The 12,685-nt window shown below is 37.1% G+C and overlaps 3 long non-coding RNA genes across 5 annotated transcripts in view; 1 reads left to right on the top strand and 2 right to left on the bottom strand.

Annotated features, from left to right (window-relative positions):
* LOC136257947 (uncharacterized) overlaps positions 1 to 12,685 on the bottom strand; it is a 175,997-nt gene that overhangs the window by 56,745 nt on the left and 106,567 nt on the right. The window lies entirely within an intron of this gene.
* Positions 4,779 to 7,382, top strand: LOC136258777 (uncharacterized). The gene is made up of 3 exons (XR_010702990.1): positions 4,779 to 5,075; positions 5,123 to 5,248; positions 5,329 to 7,382. It is a non-coding gene; the product is annotated as an uncharacterized lncRNA (long non-coding RNA).
* Positions 5,526 to 8,431, bottom strand: LOC136258776 (uncharacterized). 3 transcript variants are annotated; one of them, XR_010702987.1, is made up of 6 exons: positions 7,475 to 8,431; positions 7,313 to 7,430; positions 7,164 to 7,264; positions 6,897 to 7,115; positions 6,797 to 6,843; positions 5,526 to 6,741 (listed from the first exon to the last, which is right to left on the bottom strand). It is a non-coding gene; the product is annotated as an uncharacterized lncRNA (long non-coding RNA). The 3 variants fall into 3 exon arrangements; XR_010702989.1 differs by having other exon boundaries at positions 7,317 to 7,430; XR_010702988.1 differs by having other exon boundaries at positions 5,527 to 6,623; positions 6,799 to 6,843.

Raw genomic sequence — 12,685 nt, 5'->3', positions numbered from 1 at the left:
GTATATTTTTATTTAGTTGCACATGTAGCCACAACATTTGTCTGCAAGTGAAGTGCATGATGCAAGGTGTTGTGCAATGTGTTGGATGATGTAATGCAGCAAGGGTTGTTGTACAATCCACTACATGTGATGAGTCTTTTTATCTGGCCAACTTCATTGTTGTTCAAAAACAATAGCCGCCTTACAAAGTAGTGGTGGTATTTATTATTTTATTAAGAAATTTGTTGATGGTTTATGAAGGCCATACAAACAAACTGTGAGTATCAGTCTACTTATGCCTATCAGCCAGGAAAAGGTATCTGGTATAGTTATCCCACAGCAAGAATCAACTCGTACTTATTTTCCTTGTTACCATCCACTATTAAATTATGGAACACTGCCAGAAGATGTGGTCAATCAGCCATCTATAAACTGTTTTAAGGACGTTTTGTTAAACCATCTGAACTTACTTTGATTGTTTTGTATCTGTGTGATATACTCCTTGATGGAATCCTACACAGTAATAAATAAAAAATAAATAAATAAAAAATAGTTACATATCAGTGTGCAACATAGGTGGTTATGATTATGTACTCTATATACAGTATACAGTATCAAGTGTGGTAGTTAGTGGTACATGTTATAATTGTTTATTGTTATACAAGTGTGGTAGTTAGTGGTACATGTGATAATTGTTTATTGTTATAGGATGGGGAAACTCCACTACACAAGGCTGCCTACCATCATAGTTATGATGTATGTTTAATACTGTTACAACATGGTGCCAGTGTGGATACAAAGAACAAAGTAATTATTTTGTCAGTTTGCTATTATATCACTGTGTGAGCTTATTAGTGACATTAGCAGATTCTTCCAATGGATTAATGTGTTAAAATTCTATTTAAATAATGTGATTACCTGCATTCAGTACTGATCATTGTGTCATTATTGAACAAAACAGTATAAAAATAAATCAGGGTTAGATGTTTAGCATTTATCATATAATAAGATAGTACTGTAATGAAGGTGTGTGTGTGGCCCACAATAAAATATTACCCAAAAACCTTCCTTGATTTCCCCTCATGATGACATGGCAGTATTGCAGTTGGTTAAAATCTAATCCAAAACAGCCAAGCTGTAAAAAAAAGAGTGCGGCCCTGAGAAAGGCTATGGTGAAAAAAGATGTGAAATCCAAGGTGGCGGCCAACAAATGGCTGTGATGGTAGGTTAATGGTAAAAATTTTAATAACGACAATTCAGGTGAATTTTGTGCCAAGACCAAGAGGCACCAAATTCACCTGAATTGTTGTTATTAAAATTTTTACCATTAACCTACCATCACAGCCATTTCTTGGCCGCCACCTTGGATTTCACATCTTTTTTCACCATAGCCTTTCTCAGGGCCGCACTCTTTTTTTACAGCTTGGCTGTTTTGGATTAGATTTCACTTCTTTTTGTATTTGTATGCCCCAAAGCCGGCCTATGGCCGGCTTTAGGGCTTTTTAACCTGTTATTTTTTCTTTACTACAGGAAGAAGAAAAGATGAAGCAGGGTGATTTCTTTGTAGCTGACCTCTCTGCAAGGTGACCCTTCTAGCTGATCTCTCTACCGGATGATTTGTTTGTAGCTGAACTCTCTACAGGGTGGTTTGTTTGTAGCTGAACTCTCTACAAGGTAACTTCTTCTAGCTGATCTTTCTACAGGGTGATTTGTTTGTAGCTGAATTCTCTACAGGGCGATTTGTTGCAGCTAAACTGCTGAACTCTCTACAATGTAACTTCTTCTAGCTGAACTCTCTACGGGTGGCTTGTTTCTAGCTGATCTCTCTACAGGGTGATTTGTTTCTAGCTGAACTCTCTACAGGGTGATTTGTTTGTAGCTGAACTCTCTACAAGGTAACTTCTTCTAGCTGATCTTTCTACAGGGTGATTTGTTTGTAGCTGAATTCTCTACAAGGCAATTTGTTTGCAGCTGAACTCTCTACATGGTAGTTTCTTTGTAGCTGAACTCTCTACAATGTGACTTCTTCTAGCTGAACTTTCTACAGGGTGACTTGTTTCTAGCTGATCTCTCTACAGTGTAACTTGTTTCTAGCTGAACTCTCTACAGGGTGATTTGTTTGTAGCTGAATTCTCTACAAGGTAACTTCTTCTAGCTGATCTTTCTACAGGGTGATTTGTTTGTAGCTGAATTCTCTACAGGCCAATTTGTTTGCAGCTGAACTCTCTACATGGTAGTTTCTTTGTAGCTGAACTCTCTACAATGTAACTTCTTCTAGCTGAACTCTCTACAGGGTGACTTGTTTGTAGTTGAACCCTCTACAGGGTGATTTGTTTGTAGCTGAACTCTCTACAAGGTAGCTTCTTCTAGCTGATCTTTCTACAGGATGATTTGTTTGTCTCTACAGGGCAATTTGTTTGCAACTGAACTCTCTACAAGGTAGTTTCTTTGTAGCTGAACTCTCTACAACGTAATTTCTTATAGCTGAACTCTCTACAGGGTGACTTGTTTCTAACTGAACTCTCTACAGGGTGATTTGTTTGTAGCTGAACTCTCTACAAGGTAACTTCTTCTAGTTGATCTTTCTACAGGGGGATTTGTTTGTAGCTGAATTCTCTACAGGGCAATTTGTTTGCAGCCGAACTCTCTACATGGTAGTTTCTTTGTAACTGAACTCTCTACAATGTAACTTGTTCTAGCTGAACTCTTTACAGGGTGACTTGTTTCTAGCTGATCTCTCTACAGGGTGACTTGTTTCTAGCTGAACTCTCTACAGGGTAATTTGTTTGCAGCTGAGCTCTATACAAGGTAACTTCTTCTAGCTGATCTTTCTACAAGGAGATTTGTTTGTAGCTGAATTCTCTACAGGGCAATTTGTTTGCTGCTGAACTCTCTACATTGTAGTTTCTTGTAGCTGAACTCTCTACAATGTAACTTCTTCTAGCTGAACTCTCTACAGGGTGACTTGTTTGTAGCTGAACCCTCTACAGGATGATTTGTTTCTAGCTGAACTCTCTACAAGGTAACTTCTTCTAGCTGATCTTTCTACAGGGTGATTTGTTTGTAGCTGAATTCTCTACAGGGCGATTTGTTTGCAACTGAACTCTCTACATGGTAGTTTCTTTGTAGCTGAACTCTCTACAATGTAACTTCTTCTAACTGAACTCTCTACGGGTGACTTGTTTCTAGCTGATCTCTCTACAGGGTGACTTGTTTCTAGCTGAACTATCTACAGGGTGATTTGTTTGTAGCTGAACTCTACAATGTAACTTCTTCTAGCTGAACTCTCTACAGGGTGACTTGTTTGTAGTTGAACCCTCTACAGGGTGATTTGTTTCTAGCTGAACTCTCTACAAGGTAACTTCTTCTAGCTGATCTTTCTACAGGATGATTTGTTTGTCTCTACAGGGCAATTTGTTTGCAGCTAAACTCTCTACATGGTAGTTTCTTTGTAGCTGAACTCTCTACAACGTAATTTCTTCTAGCTGAACTCTCTACAGGGTGATTTGTTTCTAACTGAACTCTCTACAGGATGATTTGTTTGTAGCTGAACTCTCTACAAGGTAACTTCTTCTAGACGATCTTTCTACAGGGTAATTTGTTTGTAGCTGAATTCTCTACAAGGCAATTTGTTTGCAGCTGAACTCTGTACATGGTAGTTTCTTTGTAGCTGAACTCTTTACAATGTAACTTCTTCTAGCTGAACTCTCTACAGGGTGACTTGTTTCTAGCTGATCTCTCTACAGGGTGACTTGTTTCAAGCTGAACTCTCTACAGGGTGATTTGTTTGTAGCTGAATTCTCTACAAGGTAACTTCTTCTAGCTGATCTTTCTACAGGGTGATTTGAATTCTCTACAGGGCAATTTGTTTGCAGCTGAACTCTCTACATGGTAGTTTCTTTGTAGCTGAACTCTCTACAATGTAACTTCTTCTAGCTGAACTCTCTACAGGGTGACTTGTTTGTAGTTGAACCCTCTACAGGGTGATTTGTTTGTAGCTGAACTCTCTACAAGGTAGCTTCTTCTAGCTGATCTTTCTACAGGATGATTTGTTTGTTTCTACAGGGCAATTTGTTTGCAGCTGAACTCTCTACATGGTAGTTTCTTTGTAGCTGAACTCTCTACAATGTAACTTCTTCTAGCTGATCTTTGTACAGGGTGATTTGCTTGTAGCTGAACTCTCTACAATGTAACTTCTTCTAGCTGAACTCTCTACAGGATGACTTGTTTGTAGCTGAACCCTCTACATGGTGATTTGTTTCTAGCTGAACTCTCTACAAGGTAACGTCTTCTAGCTGATTTTTCTACAAGGTGATTTGTTTGTAGCTGAATTCTCTACAGGGTGATTTGTTTGCTGCTGAACTCTCTACATGGTAGTTTCTTTGTGCATTCTGAATATGGTGTGAATACATGATTCTTGTTTCTAGTGCCAATATAGTCTTGTAAGTACAAGGAGGGCAAGAGAAGGACCAGAGGAGCAAAGCTCTCCTTGGCCCCCTCAAATCCACCACTTATGACCTTTTTTTAGAGCATAGCTGTAAAATACACTGTTGCCATGACTGCTATATTAGAGCATCTTGATGTCACTACTCAGTTACACAGTAGATTAAGATTGGGGCATGGTACCACAGATAATAAAGGGTGTGTGAAGTTGTTTACTATGTTTGGTGGTATATTTTCTATGGAACTAGATCATTTAGGGGTGTAACCTCAACAAGAGGTGTCATGAAGTGTTCTGATTATTACAGTATATCAGCTACTATGGTACTTTGTGTCTATATACACTCCTTCAAGTAAATTGTTGATACAGAAATTACTGCCTTTGTATGGTTTACTGGCATGAAGAAGTAGATGACAATTAACGTAATTGAGAATAGCAAAGTACACAAAAGTTAGATATTCACTGTTACCACCACAAAAGGTGCATCCCACCCATGAGTTTTTTGTTGTGACTTAAAGTGGTGGTGGGTGTGAGCTGCTTATATGGTCTGTAGTTTTGTGAATGTGGTTATGCAGTGAGGCAGTCAGTTGGAGGTAGTCAACACTCTACTAAGTAGTGGAGCTAACATACGTGACCGGATCTGCAAAAACCCCATGTTAGTGCATTTTTCGAATTCCGTTTTATTACATTTTCTTTATCTAGATAGCCAAAGAGATGGTCAACCAAAGTTTCAGCTCTAGAAAGAAAGAACCTTCAAAGGTACAGTGCTACAAAGTGGCAACAACAGAAATTGATTTATACAGTGCCAATATGGAAAATAAACTACAGGTGCTTAAGTAAACAATTATAACTTACAATTACAGTCTCTACCAAAATGTAACTTTCATCATTGGGTTCTCCATGAACAGGTGAATCCATTGCTGCCTTTCCCATGACCAGGGCAAAGCAAAAACGTGAGAAGAAGTGATTGTGAACCACTCATCCAACACAAGGCAGACTGACATAAAACAAAGATTTTGGAACTTCTCTTGCTTTATGCTATCAAAGTTTAAGCATTTATCACTTTCCTTCAGTGTGAAAAAGTGCTTAAAATTTACGGTAATATTATTTTATGATTTCATAAATACTACATTTTTTTTGCATTCTACTATAAAATTATGCTTGTGCGAACATATGGGATTCTTGCAGATCCAGTCACATTATCAGCTGCTACTCCTGTAGGTAGTACAGTAACCACTATAATCACTGCTTGATGTTTGGTCAACAACTGTCACTTAATTACCACAAGACACTACATTCTTATCACCCAAAGCAAAAGTAGAAAAACTGAAATTGAAAAGCTGAAATCGGGTAAATCTTGTAGAATAGGTACTAGTGTTCACCTCTGGTTAATTGAGATGTCTATGAGACTAACATAACTATGATTTGGTCTCAGTTAATGAGATCTTTACTTGATGTACACTGTTTAGATCTTTTTATGGCCAAATTCTGTATAATGAAGGGATGTTATTAACAAAATTATAGTATGTACGTGTTGAGCTGAATCCTCAAAAACGATTAATAACTCACGATTGTTACATTGCATGTGTTTCCTGTATTGCTCGATAAGTAGCACCTCTCAATCAGCTAAGAATGTATTAAAGGTGCTTCATTTGAATGTAAGAGACTCCAGTTATGACACTGTAAACTTTTGCCATACACTTCGATGGGGAAGCCTCTAAAGTGCAGCCCTTTGGTGTTCATGTTGACACATGTTTGTGGTGAACTCAGATGTCACACTCCCACACTCAACACAGATGATTTCACTATCTGTTATGTAAGAGGCTGTAATAAACTTTTGCAAGAAAATAAACCAGTTTTTGTGTGTGTAAAACAGAGTTGCATGAGTAGAAGAGCTGGGGCCACTGTTGCATTGTATTTAGAAGATAAATGGCCTACTTATGTTCAGGGAAAAAACTTCTTCAGCCTTTCAAGAGGAAAACTCCAAATTATAACAGCTCAAAATCTGTTATGCAGCATTGGTGTACCTGCAAGTGAGCCGAACAACATGTATTTTACTTCACATTTACAACAAAGCTACCCATCATCTTCTACTCCCATTTAGTGAATTTGTCGTTTTAATCCTTTTCTCATCACTTCGTCACAGATGTACACAACTTTTCCAGCCAGCATTTTGTTTTTGAAGTCACATTCCCACAAAACTCTAAAAGTTTCAACAAGCGAAATAACACTGTTTGTATGAGTTTGGGCTGATAGTACCAATAGTGACTTCCAAACACTCCTGCACTGATCAAATATACAAGGGATGGTATGTTCAACTTCTGCTAGCATATAGTAAAGCAATAATTTTTTTTTTATCAAAGTGCACACACTTACACTTCATCTGTATTTTCATGTACTTCACAGAGTTTTATCCCAGTTACCTGAGGCATCATCAAGTTGCAACACCATTGCTGCAAATATCAAACAATCTTACATCATATGAAGTGAGGTCAGAAGACTTGGACCCACTGCTGCTGCTAGTAGAAGAGTCATCACTATCACTGTTGATTTGGATGAGGAATTGCTCTAGAAGTTCTTCATTACCCAAGTCTCATCCAAGTACACAACTGGTCTTCCTTCAGTTCTGTTGCACTTCATTCATGATAAATATGTATGACGCTGATGGACTATGCAGAGCTGCTCATAGTATACCCTGTGTATATGTGTAGTGACATAAAGCACAAACTGTTGCAATGCTAACCTCTTGTCATTAGTCGTCTTGTACTTAAATCCCATATCACTCAACACTCTTTTAAGCTATGTTCTACCCCCAGAGAAAACACCATCATTCTTAAGTTTGGCCTAAGACGGAGTATGTGACAAAGTTCCAGGGTTCAAAATTTAACTTACCTACCTAAATCTGTCAGAGTGATAGATTTTCCTTCCTTCCTAAAATGAATGGATCTTCCATCTGATGGCATCTCGGTTGGAACTGTCTGCATCAACACAGACTTGTGAACATTTGTACCTGTCGATTCAATTGAGCAGACTTGTGCAAAGTGGTTTTTGTACCTTTACTTGGCATAGATAAGCCGCCTTTCTTGTGGTACTCCATTCTAACCCTTACAATGGATATCTTTGAAATCCTTTTGTGGCATAATGTATGCCAAAACCCAGCAAAGAAGGTATTATTGGTGACCTATGAGATTCTCTCCTTGATGTTGGTAGAAAATTTACACTTCTTTGCTCCTTGTTTAAGGTACTCCCATAGTTTCATAAGTAGATGCTTCGTTTGGCTGTTTAACCTCTTTCCAAGGGGGTTTAATTCGCACTCGCTGATTCTGCACTGGATGCCATATTCTCAACAATTAAGTGTGCACCTGTAACATGAGCTTACAAATAAATGCATCATGAACATCATGTTTAAAGCCTTTGATCTTGTATGGCTTCTGAATCAACAACCCAGGATTCATCTCAAATCGTACGTACTATAGCTAGCTAGCTATCTTATCATAGCAAAGAAATGACTAGCACAAAGCTAATCCACCAGACCCTTTAATCGACAAGACAGACATGTGAGGCTATGTACATTAATGTAATTAACTAGATATCCTCATGAGTCATTATGATGGTCCCAAAACACACTTCATGGTCTTGTAAATTGTGACCATGTGCTGTTTTCATTGGTGTTTCTGCAATGTATGTACTACACATCAATTCATGAAATTAAAGAACATCAGCCCCATGAAGTATTTTTTAAATTATCTATCCAGACTAATCATTGAGATTGTTTTATATGTGGTCATGATTCTTAGAAGTGGTCTTAATATAAAGGTGGTCCTTGTAAAGAGGTACTCATTATTAGTAATTTATATGTTTTGACCCCACAATTTCATTTTTCAATTTCTAGTGCTTCCAATAGGCCTTTCAATGTCCCACACATACATCAATTGATAAGTACCTGTCTATTCATGTATACGTGTCTGATAGCACCAAAATACTGTAGATAAAACATTTTATTTGCAGTACATTATTAAACATGTGAAATGAACTACTGCAATTTGCTTTATTTTTGTGCAAAGTATATATTTTTGTATAATAACAACTGCTCTATTAGAGTTGTTTGATCTTGTGTAAAAATTTTGGTGCAAGATATTTTCAGACAAATTTTGCATCCAAAAATTATTTTACAATGGAAAAAAAGTAAATTAAGGTAACACTTAATGATACTTAGTGCTTAATATGTAAGGAGGTACTGATTAGATAATGTTTGGACCAATTTCAGTTTTAAATTTCCACTGTTTACACTTCTCCAAGACAAGTTATAAATAAACATACAGTATTGTACATACAGTACTGTATGTACAATTCTTGTGTTTACATGTGTCATTAGTTTTCTTTTACATATATAGCTAATCAATTAATTGGAATAAGAATAAAGTAGGCTTGTATTGATTATGCCGGCATCATTTTGGGCATAATAGGTGATGAAAAGCATAAATTAATCACCTAGCATAATGGAGCATAATGGAAAAATTTCTGTGACATGTATATAACTCCTGCTAACCTGTTTTGGACAGTGAAGTGATTCCTGATGAGTAGTAACAATGCACTACAGTATTAGGAATAATGTTACTCTCGACAAAATGAATGTTTTTCTAGGGTCAGACATGCAGCTAGTACAATGTTTAGTACTATGTATAAAGTGTTATAGCAAAGTTATAATTATAGCTAGAGTTTGTGAGTTCTGAACTGTTAATATTATAGAGTAGGGCTGGGACGAATATTGAAATTTACCTTCGAATATTCGCTAATAAAATGTTCGAACATTCGAAGCTTCGGTGCTGGCTTTCAAGTTACAGGTTTTCGTGCATTTATGCACATCCTTCTTAAGTTTTACCTATTTAATAAGTTTGTAATCTCTTCATTGGTTTTGTTCAGTATGTGAATCTACAATGCTCACTAAGCTCTCAAATTCCAAAAGTAAATCACCTGGCCCTCAAGGTATTACTAATGAATGTGAGGTTGCTAATACCATAATTAATGGAATAACAGAACCACTTAAGAACATGATGGAAAACTTAGTAAAGCCAATTATTGAGAGTCTTGAACTATTAAGAGGGTCTTCAAGACCTGCACAAGCTGACGCACCAATGGAGACGAATAAAACGTCTGGTGATTCCAGACCTTCAGTAATGAAAGACACTCCTGCACAAATCATTGATGAATAAATAGATCGAGAACATAGAAAATGTAATGTTATTGTTCATAATATGGGTGAAGAGTCTTCCACTAAGGATCACGAAAAGGTTCATTCGCTATTTGAAACAGAATTCAATGTACCAAAGTCAAGTGTAACTAATGTGCTGCGGCTTGGAAAGCCAGGTGGTAGTAAAGCAAGATTACTTTTAGTAACACTAAGTGATGAGCACCACAAGCGCTTAGTTATGAAACAGGCTTCTAAACTCTGAGCAACTGAAAGATGGAATAACATCTATGTAACACCAGATTTAACAATTAAGGAGCGGGAAACCAATAAGGCACTTAGAGAAGAACTAAAACGACGCAAGGACAACGGCAAAAAGAACTTAACATACTATCACCCAATCATTTAACGAAGGGATCCTTCCTAGTAACTGGCTCCAAGCTAATATCGTACCTGTTTATAAGAAAGGGGATTGATCCATGCCAGTAAATTATAGACCCATCTCACTGACATCTGTATGCTGTAAGGTGATGGAACACATAATTTTCCATTCTATAATGTCACACTTAGAGAAGAATAACTTACTTAACTCTTTCCAACATGGATTCAGATCAGGACACTCATGCACCACCCAGCTGCTTACCATTATTGAAGAATTAGCTAATAGTATAGATAGCCACGAACAAGTTGATGTACTTTTCTTAGATTTTGCTAAGACTTTCGACACTGTACCCCACCAACGCCTGCTTAAGAAATTGCAATATTATGGAATTAACGACAGGATACATTGCTGGATTTCTGAATAGCTGACAAAACAAACACAAAGAGTACTGGTGAATGGTAACGAATCTGATTTTGTTTCAGTTATTTCTGGTGTCCCACAAGGTACTGTATTAGGGCCTCTTATGTTCTTACTATATATAAACGATATTATAACAGTAACATCTTGTCATCTATTCGACTTTTTGCGGATGATTGTGTTGTCTGCCGAACGATTAGTAATGAAGATGACGTGGTTCTGTTGCAGAAAGATATTGATGAAATTTCTAGATGGGCACAGAGGTGGCAGATGAAGTTTAATATCAACAAATGTGTCTTACTGAGATTTATGAGACGTCATCTACCTCTCATAAAATAACTATACTTTAAACAACCAGACGATCAAATCCAGCAGCACATATAAGTATTTAGGGATACTTCTAGACAATTCACTCTCATGGGCACCTCACATTAATAACATTACAAACAAAGCCACCAGGATGCTGAATTTTATAAAAAGAAATCTAAGTAAATGTAACAGTAAGGTTAAATCAGACGCTTACACAACACTTGTGCGACCAATTCTTGAATATGCCACTCAAGTCTGGGATCCACATCAACAGAACTTAATTTACAAACTTGAAATGGTTCAGGGGAGAGCAGTGAGGTGGGTGCAGTCAGATTACAGTTTTAAGAGTAGTGTAACAACAATGTTAGATAATCTTAATTGGACCACACTGGAACAGAGACGTGAAACATCTAGATTATCTTTATTTCACAGAATTACTCACCAGCAGGAGCCAGCATTACAAATACCCAATTACTTCTGCCACAATCCACCAGCACAAGACCACCCACTCAGACTCACACTGCCAGCAGCCAACACCAACAAATACCAAATGAATTATTTTTACAGAACTATTAAAGAATGGAACAATCTACCCTCCTTATGCTATGACAAAGACTTTGTAATAAATGCACACACTCTAGCTAGTTATCTGTAAATATCCCCGAACCATTTTTATATCTTTTTTCTTTTATTGGATGTAATCAGCATTTTGTTGCCTTCCAATTATCATAATCATAATCATTGGAAAGTGCATAGCAGCAGTACTGAATGACGCGATCGATCGATTGCAAATGGGCGTGTCCGCTACACTGCAATCGTGCATAGGTAAACACCAAGTAATGGCTAAAAGTACGCTTTCCGTGCATTATGTATCACTTTATAAGGTGTTTTAAGGCTGCAAATATGGTAACAAGCTGAACTGCGATGGTTTTAAAAGTGGGCGTGGCACATGAAGATGGATCGCGAAGAGACGAACATTGATCACGCAAGAGGATAAAGCAGCTGCAATAAAGAAGACGATGTATATTTGTAATTCTTTCGTAGACTATGAGTGCATTACGAAGCTTCGAAGGATACTTTTATAATTCGAAGTTTACTTAACCTTCGAACCCACGAAGCATTCGAAGCTTCGTCCCAGCCCTATTATAGAGTACTATAATATCGAACTTTAAAGATTGTTCAATCTTACTGTGATGTTACACTAATATAGAGTATGTTTGACATGTTGTGATTGTACTACGTAATTGTTATCATTTTTTCTAGTATGGATGGACTGCACTACATCATGCCAGTGCTGGTGGACACCTGGAGGTGGTCAACACTCTACTAAGTAGTGGAGCTAACATATTAGCTACTAATGATGTAAGTAGTACAGTTACCACCAGTATTATTATGTACTTCTCACATGATCACTACTTAATATTTTGTTGCTAACTGTCACTACATTACCAGAGGACTCTACATTCTTATCACCCAAGTTGGATAGAGTGAAAATTGAACTTGAAAAGCTGAAATGGGGTAAATCTTGTAGATTTGGTACTAGTGCTCACCTCTGGTTATCTGAGATGTCTATGAGACTAACATAATTATGGTTTGGTCTCAATTAATGAGATCTTGACCAGGAATGGGGCGAAGTACTTTGGTACTTGTACTTAAGTGTACTTAAGCACACCTTTTAGAGTACTTGTACTTATACTTAAATACTTTTTGTACAAATGTAATGTACTTGTATTTATACTTAAGTTCCAAGCAATGTACTTAAAGTACTTAATGTACTTAGAAGTACTTATAAGTACTTTGAAGTACAATGAAGTACATTTACATGTATACAAACCATGCAAGTGAATAAGTTGTATATTGGCTCAAAGATAATAATTATGTTCCTGGATATGGGATTTTTAACATGGTCAGCTTTTGCTTGAAGTTACCTGCCACTTGCTGAGTTTGCTTTGAAACAGTGTTTAAAAGG

This window comes from Dysidea avara, chromosome 6 (assembly GCF_963678975.1).
Source record: "Dysidea avara chromosome 6, odDysAvar1.4, whole genome shotgun sequence".
NCBI lineage: Eukaryota > Metazoa > Porifera > Demospongiae > Dictyoceratida > Dysideidae > Dysidea > Dysidea avara.
Note: the sequence above shows the minus strand (reverse complement) of the source record. Positions and strands in the feature narration are given on the sequence as shown.